Below are 7999 nucleotides of genomic sequence, written 5' to 3' on the forward strand. Positions count from 1 at the left end.
ATGTCCTTATTTTTTTCAGTTATCGCATTCGCTGCTCTCCTCGGAAAAATATATGTTGTGAGGAAAAAACAAAAAAAAAACAAAAAACAAAACAAAACAAAACAGAAGCACTAATACCGGCAGTATTTTAATAAAAGCCAATACTAAGAAATTCTCCCTTATCATATAACCGCAAAACCTGGGGTGGCGGAGATTCTTTCCAAAAGTAGGAAATGAAAAAGAACGTGGGGGCGCTTGATTTACCACAAGAGATTAGGATTCTGAGGGAGAAGACGGTTGACAACTCCAGTGCATGGAAGATGAATCCGAACCGCAGCATTCGGCCCTCATCCGAACGGAAAGTTGGTGCTAAAACAGCACATGATGAGATTTCTTCACAAACTATTCTCCCACTATGTCTCCAAGTGAACACAACAGAGACAGGCAAAAGAACATTTTACACGATTCCAAGGGGACATTGCTAGTCACCAAACCTAAAGCGCAATTTTCTTCCGGGAGAAAAAAATGAGTTTGAAAGGCGGAATAATTATCATTTCAATCTAAACCTCCACTAATTAAGCTGATACGAGGAATACGCGCTCGAGGCTGTCATCGTCAGTATTATCTATCAATTAATTGAAAGTTTACCTACAACATTAATGTAAATCAGTTGCCATTGCCTTTTTGGCAGAAATGAAAGGACGAACTATTTTCTTACGATTTACATGAAACACACAAGACGAGAAGACATCTACGTACCTCAGCTATGAAGAGCCAAAGAGGATGAATTGAAATTTGGTGACCCCACGCACCATATATGCATGAGTTTATTTCCTGAAAGGCTTTTTTATCTAAAATGTGATCTGTGCGTCGGAAAAAGGTTGGAAATAGGATGAGAGCTTGCACGCTTTTCTTAATCAATTCCGCTTAGAACAAATAAAAGTCAAACAACGTTTTGTTCTCTATAAAAAAAGCACAAGGACGAAACACAGGAAAAACGGAGACCTTCCAATCGAGAGCAAACAAAGGATAATACCAAGCCATCCTTATCTTACCTTTGACAAGTTATCTTAGATAAATTCAATTATTTAAGAACGATAAGAGAGTTTCTTTTCAGTATCATAATGTGAAGATGCTGAAAAACGACTGAAGGATATAAAATGAGTAGAGAGCGGCTTCATGCAGTCGCCAAAGCTTTAACTTTCATGCCCAAGGTCAAATAACGCAAGAAAACCACCATGTTGTCAAAAAATTTCGTTGTTCTCCTTTTTATCGCCCTCTTATTTCTTGTCAAGTCCGGTATTTCTCGCAGTTACAAGAAAAGCGTTTTATCATCATCACACGAAATTCCTAAATCTTCTCGCGGGTTCAAACGAGCCTCTTGTATTATCGGCACTCGTTACAGAATGAAAAGATGTGGCAGACGAGGACGAGGACTCACGAAGAATGTTCAGGTAAAAATGATAAGACAATGCTTTTTTTGTTCATATTGCCTTAGGCTCTTTAAATTAAAATAATTAGTTTATCACACATTACGTTACTCCTCGTTTTGACATGCATCATGCTTTTGGGCCGGGTCGCACTAGCCTACAAAAAAAATGTCACGAACATCCAATTTTCGGAAAGAAAGAAAAATGGCAAACGCAATTTTTTGTTTTATATTGGAATCCTGACAAAAAAAAATTGTTGGCCTTCCCTGCGGCAAGACATCGGCTCCTCTGAAGTCATTTTCACATAAATTCTCGAACGTCTGTTGCACTCGTCCAAGCTTTGCGGTTGACCTTTTCTTTTCGCAAAGCAAATGAAAAATCGTTCGGGCCTGTAGTTTCGAATTTTACCTCGAAAACGTGTAATAACGTAGAATATTACCGTCGATTTTTTAAAAAATGTGTTTTACTCAGAAGTTTAAAATCTTTTTCTTATTCATGTGAGCCCTTGTTAAAGTGATTTTCAATTAAGTATGGAAAGTAATCTTAAGGTTGCTTTGACATGAAGACGGACTTCCTTAAAATTTTCGCATTTCATTCAATCCGTCAATGGCGTACACAAAACCAGTAGTACCTTAGCACCGGCTGCATGCAATTGCTACACGCTGTGATTGGTTCCTTTGCAATTACAGATGTTGAAAGGTGATTGGTTCATTTGATTATTAGCGGCTGTTCTGATTGGCTAAAAAAAAGGTCAAATTTCGACGGTTGGGCTTGAAGAACATCAATAGTGAAAACATTTTTTTTTGTAGCGAGTTTAATTATATTCTTTGATAGATTTCTGACGAGCCGATCGCATCTGGAGAAGGATCAGTCATCTAAACTTGGTCGTCGAGAGAGGAATAGACTTTTCTAGGGGACTGAAAGCTATCGCTGATCATGAGTGCTGGTACCAGTGTTATTTTACCAACTCGACGAGGTGGAAACTGCAACGAGCAAACGTCTCAGGGGTTAAGAATGAAAAAGACACAAGAATACGATATCAACATTTTACTTAATATTTCACAAAGAGTTTGTTTATCAAACGAAAGCCTATCAGTTTCCCTTAACGCAGGACTGTTTCTCTGAAGTTGTGTAAAACAGAAAAATAAACGTGGCAAAATAATTAGGATTGAAAGGAATGTTTGTTTTTAAGTTTTGCTGAAATGTATTCACGAACTCATCCTCACAGAAAAAAGGGACGTTAAGCCAAATTATTTGCATTTCAACCCCTCAAATAGAGTGAGGTCAGTCCTAATGAAATTTATTCATTTGAAGCCGTTTTTACCGGGGAGTCGCGTTACAGGCCTTATGGTTAGTGCGCTCGACTCCGGATCGAGTGGTCCGGGTTCGGGTCCTGGCCGGGGACATTGTGTTGCGTTCTTGGGCAAGACACTTTACTCTCACGGTGCCTCTCTCTACCCAGGTTTATAAATAGGTACTAGCGAATTTAATGCTTGGTGTAACCCTGCGACGGACTGGCATCCCATCCAGGGGGGAGTAGAAATACTCCTAGTCGCTTCATGCATGAAACCGGGGATAGGCTCCAGCGTGTTGGACCACGGGCTCGTAAGCAAGTATTGCTTTTTTTTTTTTACTTTACCCGGTTTCAAGAAGAATCTTGAGATGACTCATTTGCAAAAGTGGCGTTTTTAAAAAAAATACTTTAACCTCAAATGAAGGTTGTTATGTAAGAGGAGGTGATTTATTCTTAGTTTTTTGGTAGTTTGTCAGTGGCCCTCAGAAGTAGAGGTTACTCAGCTAGCGCTGAACTGGTAAATGCGTCACACGGAAGATAAATAAGTAACTGACTGGTTCAGTCTAAGATGACCTGGGCACAAAGGAATCTATTCTCCTTCACGGTAAAGTAATCAAAACCCTTTTGGTATTCCTGGTTTCTAAGTTTTCCAAGTTGTGTGCCTAACGTTCAAAAACAGGTCTATACTTTCACATGGAATTTCTTCTAAAGGAACGAGGGGATTTTGTGAAATGGTGTCACGAATCGAATTTTCGCCTTCGATTTATCTCCTTGCGCCAAAATAAACTTCGCATGTGAAAGATTTCCGGAATTGAATGCTCTTAATCACTTCATTGGTGTTAATATTTCCGCTCGTGCATATCCTTCCTTCTTTCGATTCCTTTTTTTTCTTTCCTCACGCTACGGCGCCCCCGCATTTTTGTACAACAAATTTCGAGAAGGAACAAAAAGAACTCAGTCATCTTTTCAGTTGACAATAGCTTGACAATAGCTTCTCATACCTCAGATTCTTGACCAAAAGTCCTCCTTTTTTGCTAGATTATAGTTTTATGCCTTTCTCCGACCCAGTCGATAGTTATGTAATAGAAGGGATTAGGCGATTATTCCGTCTTGTTCATGATACAATAGGTCGGAGTGGTTTTCACGTTACGTCATTGCCGCCATGTCGGTGGACGAAAACAAAAGATCTCTCATTAGCTCCTTTCGTTCGTGGCTTTTCAACGTCCGTTCTATTTTGTTGAATGATTTTGACTGCTACAGTGAGCAAACAGTTTCAACATTGATTCAACTTCGATTCAACGTGTTTCAACACGGTTGAAGGGGGAGGGGGTGGGGAAGCAAACTGCTTCAACATCGATTTAACGTGTTTCAACAAGGTTGAAGGGGGGAGGGGTGAGGAAGCAAACGGTCTCAACGATTCAACGTGTTTCAACACGGTTGAAGGCGGGGGAGGGGGCTGGGGAAGCAAACAGTTTCAACATCGATTCAACTTCGATTCAACGTGTTTCAACACGGTTGAAGTAGGGGGGGGGGGGTGGGGGGGAGCAAACTGTTTCAACATCGCTGTTCAACAAAATCGAACTGATGTTTTAGCAAATGTTGAAGCTTTTTGGCCGCCGGAGCCTTTACACCTTTGTTATCTGTGTCTCTAGAGAATGGTTGCAAACCATCTATCTGGGCGAATTATTCTGTAACTGGATGGGTACGAAAGGTTTTAAAGTGAAAATAGAAAATAAATGGTTCATTGTGACTTGCTCACGTTGTCATCAAAACCTAAAACTTGGTGATTGCACGCTGTTGTTTTTGTGGAATAAGGCAAAGAAACGCATGGAAATTCATGCTGCACGATTATTTTTCCATTTTTGACCAATGATGTTCTTGCTTTGTGGCGCGTTGTCGCTGCTTTACGTAGCAGTCGTCTTTGCTTAAACTGCCCAGTCGCTCTTCTATTAAAACGCAGAGGAATGTCGTCACTCTGGTAAAGCGGTTTTTCGCCGAACTTTCAGTTGAACCGGAAATGGGATGTTTTGGGGTTATTTTACACTTACTTTCTTAAACAACCGACATAACATTTACTAATCCCGTTTAAACTTATAATTACTGTCTAATTTAATAATATAATAATATAAGCGAAAATCAAGCTCGTTTCATGCTAATACTGGATCTATTGTCTAAATTACCGCTAACTCTTAAAGATTTCCTGAAGTCCACTACAAGATTACAGACACTTGGATTTCACTGACCCTGCCTACTTACCAGAACAGTCCTGTCAAAAGCGTTTCAAGATTTATTCAAATTGAAATGTTAAACGTGCCCAAAGCAAACTGAAAAACAGGAAAAAACCGTGTAACACGTTTTTTTTTTCGGGGAAAGAAATCAAATTTGCGGTATTTTAAGTAGTTAAAATCACTTTCATGCTAATACTGGATCTATTGTGTAAATTACCGCTAACTCTTAAGATTTCCTGAAGTCGACTACAAGATTACAAACACTGAGATTTCACTGACTCTGCGATTATACTAGAACAGTACTGTCAAAAGCGTCTTTAGATTTGTTAAAACTTTCCCAAGGGAAACTGAGAAACAGGAAAAAACTTTGTAAGGCGTTTTTTTTTTTCGGGGAAAGAAATCAAATTTGTGGTATTTTAAGTAGTTAAAACCAGTGCGATCGTATTATAAGGTATTTTTTAGCGGTAGCTACGTATGCCAGCAAAACAAAAACTAACCTCTTGAACCTCCGACTATATAAGGAAAATACCCACAGCTTGGTATCAATAGAAAAGCGGCATTTTTTCGCTTTCCTTGGCCAGAACAAACCAACGATATCTGAATTGACAATCTAGATCTCGCTCCGCGCAGTTTTAATGGCGACTAAGATCATGAATATTCTTTTCTTTTGCCTACTGGTTATATTGTTTCTAAACGAGACATGCCAAGATTTTTTATATACTGCGTATGGAGACAACAACCAAGTTTCACATCATCAACAGTCTGATGAAATACTGGCAGCACGTTCAAAACGAAGTCCCTGTATCATCGTTGGAACAAGGTATCGAACGAAAAGATGCCGACGAAAAACAAAAAGACCAACGCGATCACCAGCTAAACCGAAAGGAAGGTGAGACTCGTTTGCCGATAGATTTGCTAGGTCAGTTAACGCATGCATACTTCTAAACAAGGCTCAGAAGATGGGCAAATTAACAGCCCTCAACTTTTCAGCATATAGAGTTAAGGAATTCAAGTGCTTATGAAGACATGACAGAGAAAACTGGATTTCCCCCGTCCTCAAAAAGGGGTTTTCTGAGGTAGCGAAATTAAGAACCCACCAACAAGAAAATCTGCCTTAATAACAATAATAACGAGATTTATTTTAACTGTATTTAGTCCTGGGGTACTGATTGGGGACTGCACCGTACATCTATATACAGAAATCATGTCATGTTGTAGGCTGGTTTTTGAGGAGAGGGGAAAACTGGAGTACCCAGAGAAAAACATCTCGGATCAGAGTAGAGAACCAGCAAACTCAAACTACGTGCGACGCCAAAAAAAAAAAAAAAAAACAAAAAACAATGTAACACGTTTTCTGTGAATTGGACCCGAACCACAATTGTGGGAGGTCAGTACTTTCGCTATCATCCCGCCTCTCTTGAGGTTGAGAGCTATTATTTACGCCAGCCCAAAGACGAACACGTACGTATGCTAATTCTGCGAGAACAAAACAACAGATTCCAATCTCAGGGAACTCATGTCACTCCCAGTTGAACGTCGACTTCCCAACTGTATCATTGAGAAATCTATGAGGGACGACGAATTATTACAAGTAAAAGCATTCGATACATTAATAAACATCTACTAACATTTAGCTGTAGTAAAGAATCCTATTGGTTGTTGACCGTAAATAACTTAAAGTATTTTATCCCAGCTATGTATGCGGTTTGTTTTTTTTTTAATTATCGACCCTTGTAAAGTGCTGATCGCTGTGCAACGTCACAAAATACCTCCATATTCATTTAAAATCTAATGGTTGAAAAATACCTACGGCAAGGAAAAGGCTTTGTAATTGCGCCAAAGTTTGCGCGTGGCTTGTAAGAATTCCATCTCCATCCACGTCCTCACGCTCACTATTTCCTGTCCTTCCGTCAAAACATCTTTTTGTTTGCAATTTTTCCTTTGAAGGTCAAAATTTACTGCTGAAGATTGAGAAACAAGTGGAGCTTTAGTCATGTCACCTTAACCACGGAAACCCATAAAGATGACCACTAAAGTCACTTGGAGGTTACGAGTTTGCTTAAGAAGTTTCAAATAAAGGAAGTTATACTTCATCCGATCCACTTATTATCCCGGATGACGGTGAAGGCAAAACAGGAGAACAAACAAAAAGAACTGTAAATATATTTATACGGTATTAAACACCTAAAATAAGACTTCTTTATGAAGCTCAAATTCCACTTGACAGCGTCAAACTCGGGATTTGAAATTGTACTCAATGTTATCAATTACTCTTACGGGTGAACCGTATTTCAATAATTTTAGAAGTTTATTTCCTTAATATAGTGATAATCGCTGTTGACGACAAGGAAATCGGATCCTATGTCTTGAGACTCACTTTTCTGAACATTTACTTCTTTAATTTGGAGTTTGAAGTTAATTTTTCATTGCGGTTCTCCGTGAATATCTATGTCCAGGGTGGTTTTGAGCCACGCAAAACAATACTCAATTAATGGGAGTTAACTATGAAAATGATAAAATGCGACTTCAGAGTACTTGCTCTAGTTCATCCCGGAGGCCTTTCATTATATACTGTCAATATCCTCCGTTCAGCCGTAATCGGCACACTTTCAAAGATATACCGGAATTGCATTACAAACAGAAGTTTGTATGCACTTAGGGTGCGTTCGATTGACCCTAGCTATTCCGGAATAAGAATACGTGCAGTGACGATTTCAAACGGTACATTTGGCGATTTGAAGCAACAAGAATAATAAAGATATGTTTAAAATAGCATTTTAGCAGATGTTTCACAATTTTAATGTGAATCTTCGTAAAAACAAAGGATTTCTAACTTCTACGAAGTAATACTTGAAGTTTTTAGTAAAATATTTAGTTATAAAAACGAACAATAGTGAAGAAGAAAAACGACGTTTCGACCATTTTACGGTCATTTTCAAGTTCAAGTTCATGGATAAAAATTCGACATTTATACAATTTCTGAAACAATGGAATGAAAGGTAAAAAGCTAAATGTTAACATACGAACAATAAAAATAACAGAATGCGAAAATGAAGTGCAAATAAGAG

At 38.7% G+C, this 7999-nt stretch overlaps 1 long non-coding RNA gene across 1 annotated transcript; it reads left to right on the plus strand.

Annotated features, from left to right (window-relative positions):
- Positions 1–883: 883 nt before the first annotated feature.
- LOC137995459 (uncharacterized) lies at positions 884–2571 on the plus strand. The gene is made up of 2 exons (XR_011122269.1): positions 884–1433; positions 2244–2571. It is a non-coding gene; the product is annotated as an uncharacterized lncRNA (long non-coding RNA).
- Positions 2572–7999: the final 5428 nt, after the last annotated feature.

The sequence above is a fragment of the Montipora foliosa genome, chromosome 3 (genome assembly GCF_036669935.1).
Source record: "Montipora foliosa isolate CH-2021 chromosome 3, ASM3666993v2, whole genome shotgun sequence".
NCBI lineage: Eukaryota > Metazoa > Cnidaria > Anthozoa > Scleractinia > Acroporidae > Montipora > Montipora foliosa.